Source organism: Panthera leo, chromosome B3 (assembly GCF_018350215.1).
Source record: "Panthera leo isolate Ple1 chromosome B3, P.leo_Ple1_pat1.1, whole genome shotgun sequence".
In the NCBI taxonomy this organism is placed as follows: domain Eukaryota; kingdom Metazoa; phylum Chordata; class Mammalia; order Carnivora; family Felidae; genus Panthera; species Panthera leo.
Genome location: NC_056684.1, coordinates 47,636,288 through 47,662,269, shown reverse-complemented (window position 1 = coordinate 47,662,269; position 25,982 = coordinate 47,636,288). Strand labels below are relative to the sequence as shown.

At 36.2% G+C, this 25,982-nt stretch overlaps 1 long non-coding RNA gene across 1 annotated transcript in view; it reads right to left on the bottom strand.

Moving 5' to 3' along the window:
• Positions 1-2,476: 2,476 nt before the first annotated feature.
• LOC122221182 overlaps positions 2,477-25,982 on the bottom strand; it is a 118,760-nt gene continuing 95,254 nt past the window's right edge. The window contains exon 3 of the long non-coding RNA XR_006203121.1: positions 2,477-2,890. This is a non-coding gene — a long non-coding RNA (uncharacterized LOC122221182). The remainder of the gene's footprint in view (positions 2,891-25,982) is intronic.

Sequence of the window (25,982 nt, the reverse complement as noted above, 5' to 3'; positions counted from 1 at the left end):
CTAAATTTTTCAGTGGGGCCCTTTTCTGTATATATAGCTCCTTTTTGCTCAAGTTTCTGGTGTTACCCAGATCTGTCTATTCCTCATTCTCAGAGTTCACAGCAGTGAGGGACTCAAGCTCTGTTTTCCAGCTCACTGTCTCAGGTCTTAACCCCTATTTCTCATTTTTGTCCCCAACACGTTTAGGTTTAAAAAAATTATGGAATGACCTGCATTTGCATCTTTCTAGTCACCTTCTCTAGTACATTCCTGCCTGAAGAGGTGGATGAAGATTTTTCTTTGTGGTGGCCATTCTACATCATTCACATTGCCCCCAGTGTGTAAAGTGGCCATTATGAACTTTAAAAAATGTGTGATGCTGAGCACTTTAGAAGCTACTATATATATGATAGTAGGAAAAGTGAGGAACAAATCTTAAGTTTTCTATTTCAAATAATAAACTGATTCACATTTTTTTTAGTTACCAAAATATTTAGAATGCATGGTTTTATTCAATGCTCTATCATAATATGAAACTTCATGAAGATGAAGAGAAATACAAAGGGATGAAACAGACATTTAAAAATTTTAAAGTATAATGCTGGAGTTGTAAGCCTACTTTCATTCATGTTTGAATTAAGACTACATTTGTGAACAAAAAATAGAGAACAAGAAGGAGTGCTGAGCAAGGTACAATTGTCTATACTTTTTATCATTCCCTTACTGAGCACTTGCTATCATACTAGTTACTGAGAGGGGTTAAAAAATGAAAATGCATGTTCCTACTTTCTATGAGCTTACAATCTAGCATTGGGGAGACAGAGTAAACAGTTTAGAAAGTAAAATTAAATGCAAACAAGAGTGATATGAGTAAGGTATAGTGGGAATAGAAAGAAAAAGGAAGATTCACTCTATTGTGTAAAATCAGAAAAAACTTGGTGGTAAAAACAAAATTTGAGTAATGTCTCTGATAGTAGATAAAACTTAAATATGTCAATGTTATAGGAAGGCCTGTCCTGGGTTTAGGCTAGTATTAACAAAAGGATAGAGTCTGGATGAGACACAGTTGCCACGGTGAAGTAGCCAGAGAGAAGTGCAGATCAGAGGTTTTCTTACTAAACTACTGGGAAACATTATTGCTTCTGTCCAGATGAGTGTCATAATTAGAGTTATGTTTCAGGTAGATGGTTTTGACCACAATGTGTTGGTTGAATTAGAATGGGGAATTAGAATGGGGAAGAGATATAGATTATAGGCAGAGACAACTCAACACTAGATTGCCTTTTAGAGTTTACATCCTCACTCTTACATGAGCAGAGGCTTTACAGAGTGGAAAAATCACTGGACCTGAAGTCTGAAAGCATTTTCTGGCTGTGTCTCTTATTAGTTGTGACATTGGGCATATCACTTAATATGTATACCCTATGTTTCTAAGTGGAATTAATACCTATCTTTCAGAATTATTTTGGTAAATGAGACAAGCCTCAGAACATGATGCCTGGCACAAAGTAAGTACTCATTGAATGTTTGTTTCCCTCCTTTCCCGTCTAGTCCAGATTTTAAAGGTGTTTATTTCTATGACTATACAGCTTGAGTTAGTCAACACTCACATAGTTCATTTCAGCATTTTAGATGATGCCAAACTCTGACACAGAAGGCAAAATTACAACACATTTACATTTGGGAGAACAAATTTACAATCAAGAAATTAATATGTACTTTGGGTTCTCAAGACAGTCTGAGTTTATTCAACGTTCATTTAGCCAATATTTATTGAGCCCCTGCATGGGTATGTGACAGTGCAAGCCAATGCAAAAGTAGAAACAACTCAGTTATGCTTTGGAGAAGTTCAAATGATCAGAAATAGATCAGTACACAGATAATTTTAAAAGTTTATGATAGGTGCTCTAGGAGAACTTTACACAAAATGTTATGGGAGCACAAACGAATGCATAACTAGCTGAATTTGCAGAGGTACTGGAAAGCTTTCCAAAGGAGCAATCCCTTTAGATGATCTTGGGAATATAGTGGTTTATCTGTTACACAGGTAGAGGAAGAACATATCAGGCAGGGGAAATAGTGTATAAAAATATAAAAAAGAGAGACATTGCATTTGCCTGCATTTAACTGAAAATAAAAATAACAGAGGTATAAACAAAATTGGGATTTATTTTTCCCACATTCTAGGAAATCTAGAAGTAGATGTTGGCCTTGATTTGACTCAAGGATGGCAAGTCGTAGGTCTTTGAGATTATTTTGACCTATAGTCTAAAGGAAGCAGGGAAATAAATGTTTTCTTTTATTTATTTATTTTATTCTTTTTAGGCTGGGCACAAAACTACCTCAACAAAATAAAAATTCTGTTAAAAAGAAAGAAAGGGAAGAATGTATTTTTCTGTAGACAACTAACAATCTCTGCTATAGCATTTTAAGAGGATTGCAAAGAGTCATTGTAGCTGGGTGATGGAATTTCAGAAGATTGATAAAGGAGGCTGGAGATCCAAGCAAAACTGAACCAAGGGAAGATCTAAAAGTTTATTTGTGCAATTTTTTCATGGGAAAACAGATTTAAAAAGCCATGATGGAACATCTGCCAGTTTATAGCCATAGCAGTAGGAAAGGAAATTTCATTATTCCCAACACATTTGACCAATTGATCAGAAACCTCCCAAGACCTAGAAATGCTAAGGGGCAGGGTCCTGGCAGAAAATACTGGTTGTTTTGCTAGAATGCATAAAACCTGTTTTTATCCCATGTCTTGTTAATGATAAAACTCACCACTGCCAATCATGTTTCTTTTTTCTTTTGTCTTTCTATTTCTTTCTTCTTTTTTTGTCTTGAACTTACAACAGTATTTGGCCCCGTAACTCCATTTCTTCTCCCTCTGATTCTTCAGCAAGAGTCTGTATCTCTGAATGAAAGCCAGACATGGTCATTTTTAGGCTCCAAGGTTTCTGAGACGTAATTTTGTTTTTGTATTTTTCAAGTTTCCATCATTCTGTTGTGATTCCTCTCCCTCTCATTCTAGCAGTTTTCAACAGTTGCTTTTTTAGCATGCTCCATTTCTGCCTCTTAACTCCTTCCTTTCCTGGGCACACTCATCTTCTCTTGCATAAGGAAACATCAGGGAAATGTTTAGTTACCTGGAAAATCAAGTACTTTTTAATATCTGACTAAACCCCTTCTACTACCAAATTCAACTTATATCCAAACTGTTAATATAAGTAATAACATTTTGGTGATTCTTTTTCTCATCTCAAAAGTAATATCTGTTTATTGTAAAAAAAAAAAAAAAACAAAAAAACAAAAAAAAAACTTGAAAAAAAACCAGATCAAATGAAAAAGAAGTGGGACTCATCCATAATCCCACCATCCCAAAATTTCCACCATTAATCTTTTGGTGTTATGTTCCTTCCTTCCAATCTTTCTAAACAATATACCTTTATGGTTATTTCTGGGTTTTAAATTTTAAACATTGAAAATGTGTCTCACAATGGAAGACAAGGACTAAGAACTCATGAACGCTTCACTCATTGCACACACATATTTCCCTTCCTCTTGGAGTTATACAATAATTTTTACTAAACCATCATTCAGTGTTTACCTTAAAATGATACCAACAATGGGAATGGACTTAATGACACTGAACTGTACACTTAAAAAATGGTTAAAATGGTAAACTTTAGTGTGCATATTTTACCACAAGTTTTTCTAAAAACACAAACTGCAAAAAATAAATTATATCAACATTATTCACAGTCATTTATTTAGTATGTAATACATTTCATTTCTACTACAATTTTTTTTTTCTGAAAGTTAGTAATTACCTGTTTTTTCCCTCTGTTTGCTCTGTTTTTATGGAAATGATCTCAACTTTTCAACAGAACTATAAAACTTAAAATAGGTCAGCCAAATATATCAGTTCTTTTTTTTTTTTAATACAACATCCATTTTGGAGCCTGCCATAATCCTGCTCTTATCTGAACTGGAAGCTCTCACCTTCAACCTAGATTGTTTCTATCCTGGTAAGTCCTTTTTCATCTTTTCTACCTTGGATTTCCTGTTTCCTGAACCCCAATCTTTTCTTTCTTGCTTTACTGCCATTCAAGTATGGTAAAGCACATACTTGAATAACTTCCTGTAACTCTGTGTGGAAAGGAAATTTTTTGCGTTCATGGATGACTGAAAATGTTTATTATAAGTTATCCTCACCTAATTGGTAGTTTGGCTGGGTATAGAACTCTATATTACAAAAAACTTTTTCTCAGAATTAAAAAAAATTTTTAATGTTTATTATTTTTTTTTTGAGAGAGAGAGAGAGACAGCATGAGTGGGGTAGGGGCAGAGAGAGAGGGAGACACAGAATCCAAAGCAGGCTCCAGGCTCTGAGCTGTCAGCACAGAGCTCGATGCAGGGCCCAAACTCCCAAACTGTGACATCACGACCTGAGCTGAAGTTGAATGCTTAACCAACTAAGCCACCTAGGCACCCCATTTCCTCAGAATTTTAAAGGCCTTACTCCATTGTTTTCTACCTTCCAGGATTACCTGCCAGTCTGATCCTTAGAACTCTGTAAGCAATCTGGTTGGTTTTTGTGTTTTTTCCCCTTAAAGATTCTCTCTTTATGCCTCTCGATTTGAAATTCTACAATTGCTACAATTCTACAATTGCTATGGGTCTTTTTTCATCCAGTGTCTCAGTCACTTACGCTCTTTATGGAGAAGAAATAGGATCCCAAAATCTAACTGCAAGAAGTTTCTCTTAACTTAATCAATTTTGCTAAAGGAGAATCTTCTATTCTTTTACATAGGGGATATAAGCCTAACTACCAGCCTACTACATAAATGTATGCATATATATTTTTTTTCACAAATGAGATCACACTACAATAATGTTCTCTAAAATTTACTTTTTAAAAAAAAATTTTTTTAACGTTTATTTATTTTTGAGACAGAGAGAGACAGAGCATGAACGGGGGAGGGTCAGAGAGAGGGAGACACAGAATCCGAAACAGGCTCCAGGCTCCGAGCTGTCAGCACAGAGCCCGACGCAGGGCTCGAACTCATGGACTGCAAGATCGTGACCTGAGCCGAAGTCGGCCGCTCAACCGACTGAGCCACCCAGGCGCCCCTAAAATTTACTTTTCATCTAACAATATATCTAAAACATCTTCCTGGGTGTGTATGCATATGAATACAGAAGAATGTAAAAAGGATGCCTAAAATTTCATATTATATATGAGCCATAATTTACTTAAATAGTTTTTAGTTGATGGGCTTTGGTGTTTTTTCTTATAACAACATTGCAATTATGTCCGTATCTTTCTGTACTTGAGCAAGAATATCTATACAATGAATTTCTGGAAGTGGAAGTGTTGGATCAAAAGATGTGCATATTTATTTCTACACACCAATAATGAAGCAAGAGAAAGAGAAATCAAAAGTCTATCCCATTTACAATTGCACCAAAACCCATACGGTATCTAGGAATAAACCTAACCAAAAAGGTAAAAGATCTGTACACTGAAAACTATAGAATGCTTATGAAAGAAACTGAAGAAGACACAAGGAAATGGAAAAACATTCTATGCTCATGGATTGGAAGAACAAATATTATTAAAATGTCTATACTACTTAAAGCAATCTACACATTCATTGCAATTCCTATCTAAATAACACCAGCAGTTTTCACAGAGCTAGAACAAACAATTCTAAAATTTGTATGGAACCAGAAAAGACCCCAAATAGCCAAAGTAATCCTGAAAAGAGAAATCAAAGCTGGAGGCATCACAATTCTGGACTTCAAGCTGTATTACAAGCTGAAATCATTGAGGCACCTGGGTGGCTCAGTCAGTTAAGTGTCCAACTGGCTCAGGTCATGATATTGCACTTTGTGAGTTCAAGCCCCACGTGAGGCTCTGTGCTGACAGCTTGGAGGCTGGAGCCTCCTTTAGATTCTGTCTCTCTCTCTCTCTCTCTCTTTCACTCTCTCTCTCTCTGTCCCTCCCCACTCCTATCTATCTCTGTTTCTCTCTCTAAAAAATAAACATTAAGAAAAAATTTTTTAAAGCTGGAATTATCAAGACAGTATAGTACTGGCACAAAAACAGACACATAGATCAATGGAAGATAATAGAGAACCCAGAAAAGGACCCACAAATGTAAGGCCAACTAATCTTAGATAAGCAGGAAAGAAAATCAAATGGAAAAAAGACAGTCTCTTCAACAAATGGTTTTGAGAAAACTAGACAGCAACATGCAGAAAAATTAAACTGACCATACACAAAAATAAATTCAAAATGGATTAAAGACCTAAATATTAGGTAGGAAACCATCAAAAACATAAAGGAGAACACAGGCAGCAACCTCTTTGACCTCGGTTGCAGTGACTTCTTAGTAGATGTGTCCCCAGAGGCAAGGGAAACAAAAGCAAAAATGAACTACTGGGACCTCATCAAAATAAAAAGCTTCTGCACAGTGAAGGAAACAATCAGCAAAACTAAAAGGCAACCAACAGAATGGGAGAATATATTTGCAAATGACATATCAGATAAAAGATTAGTATCCAAAATCCATAAAGAACTTATCAAACTCAATACCCAAAAAAACCAAATAATCCAGTGAAGAAATGGGCAAAAGACATGAATAGACACTTCTCCAAAGAAGACATCCAGATGGCCAACCGACACATGAAAAAATGCTCCACATCACTCATCATCAGGGAAATAACAAATCAAAACCACAATGAGATACCACCTGTCAGAATGGCTAACATTAACAACTCAGGCAACAACAGATGTTGGCGAGGATGCAGAGAAAGAGGATCTCTTTTGCATTATTGGTGGGAATGCAAGCTGGTGCAGCCACTCTGGTAAACAGTATGGAGGTTCCTCAAAAAACTAAAAATAGAACTACCCTGTGACCCAGCAATTGCACTAGGCATTTATCCACGGGATACAGGTGTACTGTTTCGAAGGGATACATGCGCCCCAATGTTTATAGCAACACTATCAACAATAGCCAAAGTATGGAAAGAGCCCAAATGTCCATCGATGGATGAATGGATAAAGAAGATGTGGTGTGTATATATATATATACATATACATATATATATATATATATATATACATATACATATATATACATATACATATATATATATACACATACATACACACACACACACACACACACACACACACAATGGAGTATTACTTGGCAATCAAAAAGAATGAAATCTTGCCCTTTGCAACTACGTGGATGGAACTGGAGGGTATTATGCTAAGTGAAATTAGTCAGAGAAAGACAAAAATCATATCACTTCATTCATATGAGGACTTTAAGAGACAAAACAGATGAACATAAGGGAAGGGAAACAAAAATAATATAAAAACAGGGAGGGGGACAAAACAGAAGAGACTCATAAATATGGAGAACAAACTGAGGGTTACTGGAGGGGTTGTGGGAGGGGGGATGGGCTAAATGGGTAAAAGGCACTAAGGAATCTACTCCTGAAATCATTGTTTCACTATATGCTAACTAATTTGGATGTAAATTTTAAAAAATAAAAAATAAAATAAAATAAAAAGATAAGCTTCTGCACAGCAAGGGAAATAATCAACAAAACTAAAGGCAACCAACAGAATGGGAGAAGATATTTGCAAATGACATATCAGATAAAGGGTTAGTATCTAAAATCTATAAAGAACTTCTCAAACTCAACACCCAAAAAACAAATAATCCAGTGAAAAAATGGGCAGAAGTCATGAATAGACACTTTTCCAAAGAAGACATCCAGATGGCTAACAGACACATGAAAAGATGCTCAACATCACTCATCATCAGGAAAATAGAAATCAAAACCACCATGAGATACCACCTCACACCTGTGAGAATGGCTAAAATGTACAACTCAGGAAACAGGAGTGTTCACAGGTGAATTGTACCAAACATATAAAGAAGAGTTAATACTTATTCTTCCCAGACTATTCCAAAAAATAGAAGATAAAGCTTCCAAATTCATCCTATGAGGCCATTGTTACCCTAACACCAAAACCAGAGAAAGACACTACAAAAAAAGAGAACTACAGGCCAAGATCTCTGATGAACACAGATGCAAAAATTCTCAACAAAATATTAGCAAATCAAATCAACAATACATTGAGAGAATTCACCATGATCAAGTGGGATTTATTCCCAGGATGCAAAGTTGGTTCAATATTAGCAAATTAATCAATGTACTACATAATATCAATAACAGAAAGGATATAAAAAAACATATGACCATTTCAATAGATGTATAAAAATCAAATCAAATAAAAAACTTTTGGCAAAGTACAACATCCATTCATGATAAAAACCCTCAACAAAGTAGGCTTAGAGGAAACATACCTCAACATAGTAAAGGCCATATATGAAAAACACAGAGCTAACATCATACTCATTGGTGAAAAACTGAGAGCTTTTCCCCTAAAGCCAGGAACAACATAAGGATGTCCACTCTCACCACTTTTATTCAACATAGTACTGGAAGCCCTAGCCAAAACAACCAGACAAGAAAGAGAATAAAATGCATCCAAATTAATAAGGAAGAAGTAAAACGTACAGAATTTGCAGATTACATGATACTATATATAGAAAACTCTAAAGACTCCACCAAAAAACTGCTGAAACTGATAAATGAATTCAGTGCAGTCATGGGAAATAAAATCAGTACACAGAAATCCATGCATTTCTATACACTAATAATGAAGCAGCAAAAAGAGAAATTAAGAAAACAATTCCATGTACAACTGCACCAAAAGTAATAAAGTACCTAGGGATAAATTTAACTAAGGAGGTAAAATAACCAAGAAATTGAAGATGACACAAAAGGAAAAATAGTCCATGCTCGTGGATTAAAAGAACAAATATTGTTGGGTGCCTGGATGACTCAGTTGTCAGATTCTTGATTTTGGCTCAGGTCATGATCTCACAGTTTGTGAGTTCGAGCCTCACAGTCAGGTTCCATGCTGACAGTACAGAGCCTGTTTGGGATTCTCTCTGTCACTCTCTCTATGCCCCTCCCCTAATTGTGTCTTCTCTCTCTTTCTCAAAATAAATAAATAAACTTTAAAAAAAGAACAAATATTGTTAATGGTCCATACTACCCAAAGCAATTTAATGCTTTAATGCAATTCCTATCAAAATATCAACACCATTTTTCACAGAACTAGAACAAATAATCCTAAAATTTGAATGGAACCACAGAAGACTGTGAATAGCGAAAGCAATATTGAAAAAGAAAATGAAGCTAGAGGTATAAAAATTACAGATCTCAAGTTATACTACAAAGCTGTAGTAATCAAAACCATATGGTACTGGCACATACATCAGTGGACTGAATAGAAAGCCTAGAAATAAACCCATGATTATATGGTCATTTAATCTTGGACAAAGAGAGAGAGAATATGCATTGGAAAAAAAGTCTCTTCAACAAATGGTGTTGGGAAAACTGAACAGCTGTATGCAAAAGAATGAAACTGGACCACTTTCTTACAACATATACAAAAATAAACTCAAAATGGATTAAAGATATACATTTGAGACTAGAAGCCATAAAAATCCTAGAAGGGAGCACGGGTAGTAATGTCTCTGACATCTCCTGTAGGAACATTTTTCTAGATATGTCTCCTGAAGCAACAGAAATAAAAGCAAAAATAAACTATTGGGACTACATCAACATAAAAAACTTCTGCATAGTGAAGGAAACAACCGACAAAATTAAAAGACAACTCATTAAATGGGAGAAGATATCTCAAACTGATACATCATATAAAAGGTTAGTATCCAAAATACATAAAGAACTTATACAACTCAAAACCCAAAAACCAAATAATCCAATTTTAAAAAATGGGCAGAAGACGTGAACAGACATTTCTCCAAAGAAGACATACAGATGGCCAACAGATGCATGTAAAGATGCTCAACATCACTGATCATCAGGGAACTGCAAATCAAAACCACAATGAGATAGAGCCTCATACCCTTCAGAAGGGCTAAAATACAAAATATGAAAAACAATAAGTATTGGTGAGGATGTAGAGAAAGGGAGCCCTTGTGCCCTGTTGGTGGGAATGCAGACTGGTGCAGCCACTCTAGAAAACAGTATGAAGGTTCATCAAAATATTTAAAATATAATTACCATATTGTCCAGTAACTCTACTACTGAGTGTTTACCCAAAAAATGCAAAAACGTGAATTCAAAAAGATATATGCACCCCTGTGTTTACTGCAGCATTACTTACAATATCCAAATTATGGAAGCAACCCAAGTAGCCATTAATAGATGAATGAATAAGGAAGATATGGTATATAATATATATATAAATATATAGAGAATATATATAGAACTTATGATGAGCATTGAGTGATGTACTGAATTATCAAATCACTATATTGTACACCTGAAACTAATACAACACTGTATGTTAACTATACCGGAATTAAAATTTAAAAATATCTAGTTCTAATTATAAAATACACTTCTTTAATCATTATTGAAGTAGAATAAGTTTTACTATTTTTATTAGCCATTTGTATTTATTTTAATGTGTCAAAAGACACATACTATATGATTTCACTCAAATATGGAATTTAAGAACCAAAACAGATGAATATAGAGGAAAGGGAAAAAAAAGAGAGAGAGGGAGGGAGGCAAACATAAGAGACTCTTAACTATAGAGAACAAACTGAGGGTTGCTGGATGATAGGTAGGTGGGGGGATGGGCTAAATGGGTGGGGGACATTAAGGAGGGCACTTGAGATGAATGAGCACTGGGTGTTAAATGTAAGTGATGAAGCACTAAATTATACTCCTGAAACCAATTTTACACTATATGTTAGCTAACTAGAATTTAAAAACTTGAAACACTTTAAAAAATAATAATAATATAAATTTTTTCTTTTAATTCATTGCACATTTTTCTAATGGGTGATTAATCTTTATGGTATTGAATTGTCCCACGCTTCTGTACATTAAAGAAGTTAAGCCTTTGTTCATTATTTAATATTTCTTTTTATTTTTTAACTTTCTTTCTAGTTTTATTTTCCTCCTAATGGAAAATTTTACATACGTATATTTTACTTTCTGACTTGGGTGGGGTTTTTTTGTTTGTTTTGTTTTGTTTTGTTTTGTTTAATAATTCTTAGAACAGCCTTCCTTACTCCAAGATAATTTTTAAAAACTCACTGTTTCATCAAGTGTTTCATGATGGTTTCTGTTATATGGAGGCACCATAATTTATTTAAATAGTCTTGTATTATTGAACTTTTATGTTGTTTCCCATTCTCCAAAGGCCACATCCCCCATTTTGTCCTAAATTCTCCGAGAAACTGAAGAACAAAAGGTGAATGCTTTCTCTTTTCACAAATATGTAAAAGCCTTTTCACAAATATGTAAACATTTTTCTTCTCTGACTTCTCTAACTTTAACCATATTTCATTTCATTTTTTATTTCATTTTTGCTACTCTTCTCTCAAATCCTCCCAGCCACTCACATGTGCATTAAAATGCCAGGGCCCAAACTTGGCATGATACTTTAAGGGTATGACCAATTCTAAGTTTAGCAGAGGGATACTTTCCTAACTCTTGGATGTCACAGACCTATTAATATATTTCAGTATCACAGTTAGCTTTGTAAAAACAGCCACGCTATACTGCTGACTCATTCTCAGCTGGTGGTCCCAGGCTATCAAACTCATAAAACTAAAAAAAAAAAAAAAAAAGTCCAATGTGTTAGATGAAAGAAAAAGATTCAAAAGATCCTGGAATTTTGGAACACTGGGCCAAAAGATGAAACTTATCAGAAAGAAATGAAAAGATCTGCATTCTATGTAAAAAACAAAACAAACAAAATAAAATAAAACACAAACTTACAGGATAGGGATGATTTCACTTAACACACACTGGAACATTTTAGTTTACTATAAACTTAGTATCAACAACAATGTGAAACAGCTGCCAGTACATTTAATGCATTTTTGACAGGAAAAAAAAATTGATGTCTGACTGTTCACAGCCTCTCCTCTCCTTCTTCAGCCAAGGAAACTTTTTTCCTTGGCAAGTTCGGCTCGTTTTTAAGAGATTTGTGGATTGGGTAAAAGGAAAGCTTTGACTGATTGACCTATTAGAAAAGTTGACCTATTGGAGAAGTACACAAGGGAAAAAGGCAGATGCTGAAGATGAGAGGAGGCACTCCAAAAATCAAAAGCCAATAAGCACTGGCTAAGAAAGAGAGTTTGGGAAGTTTATAAAAGAAAGAAAAGAGAAAGAAATTTGGATTAGCTGCTGTGTTATGGCAAGGGAGGCTTTTGAGATGAGGAAAGAGGTTTTACAGGAAGTGTTGTCATGTGTTATGAATATCATGTCACTCTGTGTGTGTTCTAAGAGACTTAAGTAAAATTTAAACGTTTTTCTCCAATTATTTTTGGATGTTTGAAATGTGTGTCTTTGGATGGAACTTTGAGCTGAGAAGCCACCACAGAATATCTGAACTGTATGCAGGTTACAAAATCTGATGTCGCATTAACAGAACTATAATGTTTGAACATAATAAAGATGACAATCATGTCATTTTGGCAGACATCTATATTATTATCTCGAGCCCAGGATATCAAATTTTTATAAGGGGTATTAATTTGCTAGGGCTGCCATAACTAACTTCAGACTGGGTGGCCTAAACAACAGAAATTTATTTTCTCACAATTCTGAAGGCTAGAAGTCCAAGATCAAGGTTTGACAAGGTTATTTTCCTCTAAGGCATCTCTCCTTGGTTTGTGGATGGCCATCTTCTCTCAATGTCTTCTCAAGGTCCTTCCTCTGTGTGTGTCTCTGTGTATGATATCTCCTCTTTTTATAAGGACACCAGTCATATTGGGTTAAGGCCCATCATAATGACCTTTTAATTTAATTACCTCGCTAAAAGATGCTGTCTTCAAATACAGTCAAATTCTGAAATATTTGGCGTTAAGATTTCAAAAAGGATACAATAATCAGACTATAACACAAGGCTGCCGACAAAATTAATCTTTATTTTCATTTATAGAAGTCTTTTAATTTTATTGATGGTCTTTCAGGACTTGTACCTAAGTTCTTATAATTGATAGCCAGAATAGTCTCAACTTCTTCATTAAATTATCGTCAAGTAGTAAAATACCTGGCTGACACTGATGCACATGATTTCTATTCCACTCAAAGAATTCAGAAGCTGATAGTCAATAGATACATGCAAAATAATATTATATGGTCCTTTGGAGTTTATGAATAGATAGATAGATAGATAGATAGATAGATAGATAGATAGATAGATATTATATATATATATATATATATATATATATATATCTCCATATACATAAGTATATAAAGAAAAACAATTCCCTTTTCTGCAAAATGAAGCAAGAGGACCAGATAATCTGTAAGTTCTCTTCTAGTCCTAAAACCCCACAATTCTAGTTCAAGGACAACAAAAATTTATGTTCTTAAATATAATCTTTAAATATTGGATATGTGTTATAAAAATGGGCATATAGGAAAAGCAGAAATCAGGTCAGGAATCATGGAAGTTTCTCTTAAAATTTGACTGGGCAATCTAAAATATCTTGGAGGAAAGTCTTCAGGTCTGATTATTAACCTAGAGTTAGACTTTCTGAATCGTAACTGATACTATGGCAATTCAGGCTCCCAGTTTCACAGTGCATAACCAGCATTTTCTTTCATGGTGGCACATGCTTCAAAACTGACCTAGGAGAACTGACCATGTGCATTTATGCCTTACTATAGATTTCATATCCTTTCACAGCTTTCATTCACATTATTTCCAATATCCTTTACTTTTATTTTTGCAGAAATAATAACCTTTAATCAGCATTAACTGATTGTCTATGTATTTAGGCAGAGAAGATAGTAAACTTCTGCAGTGCACAGATAAATATCTGAATTTGACAATGTTTTACACATTATATTTATTCACATTTCCCAAGCTCATGTGGAAATCTATTCATATACTTTTCAACAAGCCAGGATTACACAGTAGATCTGCCAATCCCTAAAATTAGTTTTTTAAAATACCTTGTTTAAGTCAGAAAATATGGCTCATCTTTTTGAAGGTTGAAGACAAGCTAATATTTTACTTTTCTTTAAAAAAAAAGATAAGGGCCAACTGTCAGGCAAAAGTTGTGAAAATTGTAGCAGTAATACTTAGAGGTTGCTCTCAACAGTGAATTATTATACTTTGTAAGACTTTCATATACTACCCAAGGCCCATTCTGACATCAAGTTAAAATCACTTTAACATGAATAATTTTTAAATGAAGCATTTTCTGAAAGTAGAAAAGAGTTATATTGGATTTTATCTGGTTATTAAATTCAAAAAGTGCCTTGTATCAAGAAAGTGGATATTGTGCCCAGCGTTATTAACATATTCTATTTAGAAGAATGACATTGTTATTCATATGAAAATAGATGTTGGTTTAGATAAAGTTAAATGCCTTTAGAGGTCTCAAACATGTATACATGAAATTATAAAAATTAGTTATAGTTCAAGCAAGGACTTGCCTGTTCTTCTGCTATAAAGAAAGTGTTTGGGCTATCTACGGCTACATAACAAACCACCTTAAAATTTAATGGGTTAAAATACAGCTTGACAAACTTTTCCTGTAAAGGGCCAAATAATAGGTATTTTTAGAGTTTACTGGCCATACAATCTGTCACAACCACTCAGCTTTGCAATTTTACCTCAAAAGTAGTTGTAACAATGCATACACAAATGGGTGTGGTTACATTCCAATAAAACTTTATTTACAAAATGAGGCAGTGAGCCAGATCTGGCCCACAGGCCATAGTTTGTTGATTTTATTTATTCATTCATTCATTCACTCATTCATTCATTTATTTATGTGCTTGGGCTCATAACTCTATTGGTTGGTGTTTTGGGAAGGGCTTTCAATGGGGAAGACTTGTCTCTGCTCTCATGATGGAATGGGTTGATGATGCCTGTGTTAGTAGGCAGGTGGCAAGTTGGCTGGGAGCAGAATGGTTCTGAATAGTCTCACTCACATGTCTCTCAGTTGACTGAGGTTGCTGGCTGGGTACTGGGTTTGTCTTCACACAGCTTCTGTTGTAGGCTAGCTTGGGGTTTCTTGCATGGCAAGTGGATTCCAAGGTGCCAAAAGTAGAAGCTTCAAGACCTTTCTGAGGCCTCAGAAACACAATGTCAGTTCACCATATTCTATTGGTCAAAGATCCAAGGCTGACCCAGAGTCAAGTGTGGGGAAATAGACTTTACCTCTCGATGGGATAGGCTGCAATGAATTAGTGGTCATTTAGAATTCTGGCGGTAAACTCTGTCAAAAGAGGGTACTATCAACTCCAAAGACTTTTATCAGCAACTTTCTTACTTTGAAAAATTTGCCAAAACCTAATGTGTTGTGGTCACAGTTCTCACTGTATATCACATAGCCACAACTTAAGCAAAAAATAAGAATCAAATTTTCAATTCAGACTATTTTGAAATTTTTGTGAAAAGAAAGAAGTTATGAAAGCAAAAACTCTTTTAAAGTCTCAGAATGGAATGATCTCATTTTTATTTTTAATAGGGTTCTTGTTCAAGAGGGTCATTTGAGGAGGAGAGAGAAAGGGAGAATGTGGAAAATAGTGCACAAGCATGGCTGGAATTTTGATCTTTAGAGGTGAAAAGATTATTGCTTTGAGTGACTTTTTATTTTAGGATATTCCCCTCTCTGAGTCTTTAGTTACATTTGATTATAGTGGTGTCTGCCAAGCTTCTCCTCTGTAAAATTATACTTTTTCACTTTCCAACTAATAAGTATTTTGTTGAGTTTCTTTATCCCATTCTCCATCAGATTTTACCCATTAGTTTTAACATTTGTTGATGTTTTTTGTTCAATTTATTAGTATTATGATGGCTGTCAAATAGTGTTTTTCTAAAATTCCATCACTCCCTCTATGTTTACTAGTTATAAGGAAAATCTTCCTCCTCTCTATATGTATGTATTTATTTATATTAATACAAGCCCATGAATTACAATTTCACTCAATTTTATAATCCATATTACTGTTACTTATTTTGACGACCAAACTGTCCTAGAGTTGACCAGTGGAAGCTTCTGGAAACTGACTTTTCTGTTCTTTTAACATCCTCATCATTCTTTGAATACTTCCTTACTTTCTCACACAGTAAGATATTCCAGGCTCATCGTGTACTTTCCCTGCCTCAATTCAGCCTTGTTCCCTTCAATGAAGGGATGAAGGGATGGGCCTCTAGGTCCATCCATGTTGTTGCAAATGGCAAGATCTCATTTTTTTCATGGCTTATATTCCAGTGTGTGTGTGTGTGTGTGTGTGTGTGTGTGTGTGTGTGTGTATGTATATGTGTGTGTGTGTGTGTGTGTGTATGTATATGTGTATGTGTGTGAAGAATGGAGTACGTTGAGGTATGTTCCTTCTAAACCCACTTTGTTGAGTTTTTATCATAAATGAATGGTGAATTTTGTCAAATGTTTTTTCTCATCTATTGAGATGATTATATGATCTTTATCTTTAGTTTTGTTAATGTGGTGTATCACACTGAATGATTTATAAATATTGAACCATCCTTGCACCCCCAGAATAAATCCCACTTGACAGTGGTGAATGATCCTTTTAATATGTTGTGGGATGTGGTTTGCTAATATTTTCTTGAGGATTTTTGCATCTATGTTCATCAGGGATATTGCGTTGTGGTTTCTTTTTTTTTTTTTTTTTTTTTTTGGTATCTTTGTCTGAGTTCAGTGTCAAGGTAATACTGGCCTTTATAGAATGTATTTGGAAGCTTTCCTTCCTCCTCTATTTGTTTCAATAGCTTGAGAAGAATAGGTATTAATTTTTCTTTAAATGTTTGGTAGAATTCATCAGTGAATCCATCCAATCTTACATCTAGGTTTTTTTCATATTTTTTAAATTAACAGTTCAATTACTTTACTAGTAATCAGTCTGTTCAGATTTTTTATTTCTTCTTGATTCAATTTTGGAATTTATCCATTTCTTCTAAGTTGTCCAATTTGTTGGCATACAATTAGAAAAGAAAAGATTCTTATTTAGTACATAAAGGGATGATTATGGGAGGAATGTTAATACCTATTTTGGTGGGTGGGGGGGAATAGAATGAGTGGGAAGCTATTTTTTTCTAATAGGAGAGGGCTTAGAGAAATTTAACCAAGTATGAAAGGTGATTTGTCTCAAAGCCTTTAATAAATGTATATGAGTAAATCAAAACAATCTAAGTGTCTGCTGGCCAATTCCACTTGAATGTTGCAAAAGGAACTACAGCTAATCTGAAACTGAGACTGTATCTCTCAAAGCTGGTCTTCTTTTAATACTATTTATCAGTATAATGTCACCACCATTTATGCAATTTATATGTAAACCAGAAACCTGAGGGTTATTATTAATAACTTATATACTTTCACTTCCTCCATATGCATTTAATCACCAGGCTGTATTTATATTACCCTCCAAATTTGTCTTAAATCTCTCTACTTACTCCCTACTTTGCCGCCACTTCCTCTGTCCAAGCTATCAACATACTAGACTACTAGTCTTACCTACTAATTGGTCTTCCCTGTTTGTGCTGTTGCTCAAACGTATACTGCATATCTGATGATTTCTATCCAGAAACGTCCACCTTCCTCAGGGTAATAACACCCTAAATTTCATTTAGGAAACCACCCCTCCCCCAAGTGGTTTGGGATTACTTCCATCTCCAGCTCCAGAGTTATGGATGCCCCCTAATTGGCATACTCTTTCCTAGCCACAGAGATTGTTCTAGGCAAGGGCATTTAACCCATACCTAAGCCACTTAAAGTACTGTATTCCCCTAGTCAAAGGAATTAGTTCAAGGTAACATGTGATTTAAGTAAATCCAATCAGCAGCATTGACTGGTTCTTGTGACCATGATGGGTACCAGACTGGAGTTGAGCCAGCACAATGGTAAGAGCAGAATCAAGGGATCCCAGAGAACTAGAGCTCGGATATTAAGACATCAACTGCCTATGCATAAAACTGTGTTTGAGTGGGGTCTGAACTCTGAACTTCACCATTATATAAACCAATGACTATTTGGCGGGGAGGTGGGTAGGGCTTAAGGCAAGAGAGATTGGGCTTCCCATCACTTGAAGCTGAAAAATTCTTAGCTAATATCCATCCAAGCTAATGTACCATTACACATAGAATAAAAGCAAAAGGCTTAATGCAACTTGAAGCATATTTATGTTTGTTTTCTGGGTTCAATCCACAAAGGCCAACCTTTAACCTCTTTTCATGCCATTCCCTCTTCCTGAAATGCCCGTGGCCTCCATATACTCAATATCATGCTTCTTATTCTACTTATCTTTTAATTCTTAGCTCAAATGTCTCACATGAGTCCTCAAACATACCAGATCCTCATCATTTACTTTACAAGCACAATATGGGTTTGGCTTTGCTACTTGTAAGCATAGAAATTTTACATTTATTTATGAGATTCTTTCATAAAAGTCTGTCTCTCTCATATAAGAAACTCTTTTTGTTCACTAATAATACAGTTCTTGACATAGTAAGTGCTTTATTTCTTTTGTTTAATAAATTAATGAATTAAAGAAGTCAACAAGAGGAAGACATTCTCTTAGCATAATAAGTTTCAGTTAACTTCACGCTTCATCAAATAACAAATTGAATTGTATTTGCAAAGAAGTGGAAAGTTACAGAGACTATCACTGGTTCACTTACAAAATGAAAACAGGTTAGTAAAATTTATTAAAATTTTTAAAGACATGATAGGAGAAATTTTCCTGGTTATATCCAAGCAATTTATAAAAATGAGAAATTTTTTAAACATATATATCAGAAAAACATACTATGTTAGCTAGAGGATAAATTAAATAGCTGAGTTAACATCCTTGTAGGGTAAAAGGTTGAAGGAAAAATTTGTTTTAATGTAACTCAACCAAAGGGGGCAGAATATGACCAATGTATTGATTTAGATGTAGATGGAATAATTTGGGAAAAAACATGATTTCTGGCAAAGTTCCTCTTCTAGCTTAAAGCTGCAACAAAAAAAAAACTGATAAATGTTCACAATTCCATTTCAATGTTGGATCAAATCTCAACACACAGACTTTCTCTCAGCTATTGGAAAAAGAATTTGAAATGATTTTGTTATACTACAAACTGCAAAGAACTTCTTCATGGTCAAAAGATGATTTTAGATTAATTTTAATTTTAAGAGGTCATATTTCTGCATCAATTTTTCTTTCCTGGTGTCCCATCCTCACACAGAGAAATAACAGCTGTGTACGTAAAGGTTAAACTGACAATACTGTTGCTCTTATGAGAGTTTCACAACATAACAAAATGTATTATATATTTAGTGGAACAATACTTTGTTGCTTTTCAATAATGGTTGAATGAAATATACCATGAGTCAATTTGGACTTTGAATGAGCTATGATTCCATAATTAAGAACACCTAGAAAAGTAAGATCACAGGGGCACCTGGGTGGCTCAGTCGATTGGGATTCTGACTTTGGCTCAGGTCTATGAGATCATGGTCTTTGAGATCATGGTCTATGACATCTATGAGATCATGACCTGAGGCAAAATCAAGAGTTGGCCACTTTACTGACAGAGCACCTAGGGACCCCAAAATCTGAAAATTTAAAGAATATTCTCCATATATCCATGTTCATGGTAGTATTACTCACAGTAGCTAAAAGGTAGAAGCAACCTAAGTATCCATCCAAGATAAATAAAAAAAATGTGGTATATACATACAATGGAATATCATTCAGCCTTAAAACATTAGGAAATTCTAATATATGCTACCACATGGATGAATCTTGAGAACATTATGATAAGCAAAACAAACCAGTCACAAAAGGATAAACACTGCATGATTCTACTTGTATGAGGCACTTAGTTAAACCCATAGAGAGAGAAAATAGAGTGGTAGTAGCCAGATGCTGAGGAGAGGGCAGAATGCAGTTATTGCTTAATGGATACAGAGTTTTTATCCATGAAGATGAGAAAAGCTTTGGAGATGGATGATGGTAATGGTTGTACAATAACTTGGATGTATTTAATACTACTGAATTGTACACTTAAAAATAGTTAAGGTGGTAAATTTTATATTATGTGTATTTTACAATTTAAAAATGGTTGAGATGGCGGTGTAGGAGGACGCTGGGTTCACCGTCTCCTGCGGATCACTTAGATTCCACCCACACCTGCCTAAGTAACCCAGAAAATCGCAAGAAGACTAGCAGAACGGAGTCTCCGGAGCCAAATGTAGACAAGAGGTCCAAGGAAGAGGGTAGGAAGAGCAGACAGGCGGTGTGCACTACACAGACTGGCAGGACGGAGCCAGGGTGGAGAGGCAGCCCGCCGACCAAGCAGAGCCCCCGAGTCTGGCTGGCAAAAGCGGAGGGGCCGGACGGAGTGTATTCTGACAGCAAGCGGGACTTGACATCTGGAAGGTTATAAGCTAACAGCTCTGCTCAGAGAACGGGAGGGCTGGAGGACAACGGGAGGGAGAGTTGTTGCGCCCCGGAACAAAGGCGCTTGCCAGCACCATCTTCCTCGCCCATCCCCCAGCCAAAATCCCAAAGGGAACCAGTTCCTGCCAGGGAACTTGCTTGCACCGCGCAAACACCCAACGCTGTGCTTCTACGGATCCATCCCTCCAGCAGGTCTGACTCCCTCCTGGTGCCGCAGGGCCCCTCCCGAAGCGCATCTCCGAAGGAAAGGCAAGCTGGGCCTGCCCCTCCCGCCCCTGTGCACCTTGCAGATCCACCCCAGCTAATACGCCAGATCCCCAGCACCACAAGACTGGCAGTGTGCAAGTAGCCCAGATGGGCCACACCACCCCAAAGTGAATCCCGCCCCTAGGAGAGAGGAAGAGAAGGTGCACAATAGTCTAACTGTGGCCCCAGCGGTGGGCTGGGGGCAGACATCAGGTCGGACTGTGGCCCCGCCCACCAACGCAAGTTATTCAAGACAGCACAGGGGAAGTGCCCTGCAGTTCCACACCACTCCAGGGACTATCCAAAATGATGAAACGGAAGAATTCCCCTCAAAAAAACCTCCAGGAAATAACAACAGCTAACGAACTGATCAAAAAGGATTTAAACAATATAACAGAAAGTGAATTTAGAATAATAGTCATAAAATTAATCACTGGGCTTGAAAACAGTATAAAGGACAGCAGAGAATCTATTGCTACAGAGATCAAGGGACTAAGGAACAGCCAGGAGGAGCTAAAAAATGCTACTAATGAGCTGCAAAATAAAATGGAGACAACCACAGCTCGGATTGAAGAGGCAGAGAGAGAATAGGTGAACTAGAAGATAAAATTATGGAAAAAGCAGAAGCTGAGAAAAAGAGAGATAAAAAATCCAGGAGTATGAGGGGAAAATTAGAGAACTAAGTGATGCACTAAAGGGAAATAATCTACGCATAATTGGTATTCCAGAGAAGGAAGAGAGAGGGAAAGATGCTGAAGGTGTACTTGAAGAAATAATAGCTGAAAACTTCCCTGATCTGGGGAAGGAAAAAGGCATTGAAATCCAAGAAGCACAGAGAACTCCCTTCAGACGTAACTTGAATCGATCTTCTGCACGACATATCATAGTGAAACTGGCAAAATACAAGGATAAAGAGAAATTCTGAAAGCAGCTAGGGATAAACGTGCTCTAACATACAAAGGGAGACCGGTAAGACAAGTGACGGATCTCTCTATTGAAACTTGGCAGGCCAGAAAGGAATGGCAGGAAATCTTCAATGTGATGAACAGAAAAAAATATGCAGCCGAGAATCCTCTATCCAGCAAATCTGTCATTTAGAATAGAAGGAGAGATAAAGATCTTCCCAAACAAACAAAAACTGAAGGAACTCATCACCACTAAACCAGCCCTACAAGAGATCCTAAGGTGGACCCTATGAGACAAAGTACCAGAGACATCGCTACAAGCATGAAATCTACAGACATCACAATGACTCTAAACCCTTATCTTTCTATAATAACACTGAATGTAAATGGACTAAATGCGCCAACCAAAAGACACAGGGTATCAGAATGGATAAAAAAAAAAAAATAAGACCCATCTATTTGCTTTCTACAAGAGACTCATTTTAGACCTGAGGACACTTTCAGATTAAAAGTGAGGGGATGGAGAACTATCTATCATGCTACTGGAAGTCAAAAGAAAGCTGGAGTAGCCATACTCATATCAGACAAACTGGACTTTAAATTAAAGGCTGTAACAAGATATGAAGCAGGGCATTATATAATAATTACAGGGTCTATCCATCAAGAAGAACTAACAATTATAAATGTCTATGCACCGAATACGGGAGTCCCCAAATATATAAAACAATTACTCACAAACATAAGCAACCTTATTGATAAGAATGTGGTAATTGCAGGGGACTTTAATACCCCACTTACAACAATGGATAGATCATCTAGACACACGGTCAATAAAGAAACAAGGGTCCTGAATGGTACATTGGATCAGATGGACTTGACAGATATATTTAGAACTCTGCATCCCAAAGCAACAGAATATACTTTCTTCTCGAGTGCACATGGAACCTTCTCCAAGATACATCACATACTGGGTCACAAAGCAGCCTTCATAAGTATACAAGAATTGAGATCATACCATGCATACTTTCGGTCCACAATGCTATGAAGCTTGAAATCAACCACAGGAAAAAGTCTGGAAAACCTCCAAAAGCATGGAGGTTAAAGAACACCCTACTGAAGAATGAATGGGTCAACCAGGCAATTAGAGAAGAAATTAAAAAATATATGGAAACAAATGAAAATGAAAATACAACAATCCAAACACTTTGGGATGCAGCAAAGGCAGTCCTGAGAGGAAAATACATTGCAATCCAGGCCTATCTCAAGAAACAAGAAAAATCCCAAATACAAAATCTAATGGCACACCTAAAGGAACTAGACACAGAACAGCAAATAAACCCCAAACCAAGCAGAAGAAGAAAAACAATAAAGATCAGAGCAGAAAGAAACAACGTAGAGTCTAAAAAAACTATAGAGCAGATCAATGAAACCACGAGTTGGTTTTTTGAAAAAATAAACAAAATTGACAAACCTCTAGCCATGCTTCTCAAAAAGAAAAGGGAGATGACCCAAATAGATAAAATCATGAATGAAAATGGAATTATTACAACCAATCCCTCAGAGATACAAGCAATTATCAGGGAATACTATGAAAAATTATATGCCAACAAACTGGACAACCTGGAAGAAATGGACAAATTCCTAAACACCCACGCACTTCCAAAACTCAAAGGGGAGGAAATAGAAAGCTTCAACAGACCCATAACCAGGGAAGAAATTGAATCAGTCATCAATAATCTCCCAACAAATAAGAGTCCAGGACCAGATGGCTTCCCTGGGGAATTCTACCAGACATTTAAAGCAGAGATAATACCTATCCTTCTCAAGCTATTCCAAAAAATAGAAAGGGAAGGAAAACTTCCACACTCATTCTATGAAGCCAGTATTACTTTGATTCCTAAACCAGAGACACAGTAAAAAAAGAGAACTACAGGCCAATATCCCTGATGAATATGGATGCAAAAATTCTCAATAAGATACTAGCAAATCGAATTGAACAGCATATAAAAAGAATTATTCACCATGATCAAGTGGAATTCATTCCTGGGATGCAGGGCTGGTTCAACATTCGCAAATCAATCAACGTGATACATCACATTAATAAAAAAAAAGAGAAGAACCATATGATCCTGTCAATCGATGCAGAAAAGGCCTTTGACAAAATCCAGCACCCTTTCTTAATAAAAACCCTTGAGAAAGTTGGGATAGAAGGAACATATTTAAAGATCATAAAAGCCATTTATGAAAAGCCACAGCTAACATCATCCTCAATGGGGAAAAACTGAGAGCTTTTTCCCTGAGATCAGGAACACGACAGGGATGTCCACTCTCACCGCTGTTGTTTAACATAGTGTTGGAAGTTCTAGCATCAGCAATCAGACAACAAAAGGAAATCAAAGGCATCAAAATTGGCAAAGATAAAGTCAAGCTTTCACTTTTTGCAGATGATATGATATTATACATGGAAAATCCGATAGACTCCACCAAAAGTCTGCTAGAACTGATACATGAATTCAGCAAAGTCGCAGGATACAAAATCAATGTACAGAAATCAGTTGCATTCTTATACACTAATAATGAAGCAACAGAAAGACAAATAAAGAAACTGATCCCATTCACAATTGCACCAAGAAGGATAAAATACCTAGGAATAAACCTAACCAAAGATGTACAAGATCTGTATGCTGAAAACTATAGAAAGCTTATGAAGGAAACGGAAGAAGATACAAAGAAATGGAAAAACATTCTGTGCTCACGGGTTGGAAGAATAAATATTGTTAAAATGTCAATACTACCCAAAGCTATCTACACATTCAATGCAATCCCAATCAAAATTGCACCAGCATTCTTCTCGAAGCTAGAACAACCAATCCTAAAATTCATATGGAACTACAAAAGGCCCCGAATAGCCAAAGTAAGTTTGAAGAAGACCAAAGCAGGAGGCATCACAATCCCAGACTTTAGCCTCTACTACAAAGCTGTCATCATCAAGACAGCATGGTATTGGCACAAAAACAGACACATAGACCAATGGAATAGAATAGAAACCCCAGAACTAGACCCACAAAAGGATGGCCAACTAATCTTTGACAAAGCAGGAAAGAATATCCAATGGAAAAAAGACAGTCTCTTTAACGAATGGTGCTGGGAGAACTGGACAGCAACATGCAAAAGAATGAAACTAGACCACTTTCTTACACCATTCACAAAAATAAACTCAAAATGGATAAAGGACCTGAATGTGAGACAGGAAACCATCCAAACCCTAGAGGAGAAAGGAGGAAAAAACCTCTCTGACCTCAGCCGCAGCAATTTCTTACTTGACACATCCCCAAAGGCAAGGGAATTAAAAGCAAAAATGAACTACTGGGACCTTATGAAGATAAAAAGCTTCTGCACAGCAAAGGAAACAACCAACAAAACTAAAAGGCAACCAACAGAATGGGAAAAGATATTTGCAAATGACATATCGGACAAAGGGCTAGTATCCAAAATCTATAAAGAGCTCACCAAACTCCACACCCGAAAAACAAATAACCCAGTGAAGAAATGGGCAGAAAACATGAAGAGACACTTCTCTAAAGAAGACATCCAGATGGCTAACAGGCACATGAAAAGATGCTCAACACCACTCCTCATCAGGGAAATACAAATCAAAACCATACTCAGATATCACCTCACGCCAGTCAGAGTGACCAAAATGAACAAATCAGGAGACTATAGATGCTGGAGAGGATGTGGGGAAACGGGAACCCTCTTGCACTGTTGATGGGAATGCAAACTGGTACAGCCACTCTGGAAAACAGTGTGGAGGTTCCTCAAAAAATTAAAAATAGACCTACCCTATGACCCAGCAGTAGCACTGCTAGGAATTTACCCAAGGGATACAGGAGTGCTGATGCATAGGGGCACTTGTACCCCAATGTTTATAGCAGCACTCTCAACAATAGGCAAATTATGGAAAGAGCCTAAATGTCCATCAACTGATGAATGGATAAAGAAATTGTGGTTTATATACACAATGGAGTACTACGTGGCAATGAGTAGAATGAAATATGGCCCTTTGTAGCAATGTGGATGGAACTGGAGAGTGTGATGCTAAGTGAAATAAGCCATACAGAGAAAGACAGATACCATATGGTTTCACTCTTATGTGGATCCTGAGAAACTTAACAGAAACCCATGGGGGAGGGGAAGAAAAAAAAAAGAAAAAAAGAGGTTAGAGTGGGAGAGAGCCAAAGCATAAGAGACTCTTAAAAACTGAGAACAAACTGAGGGTTG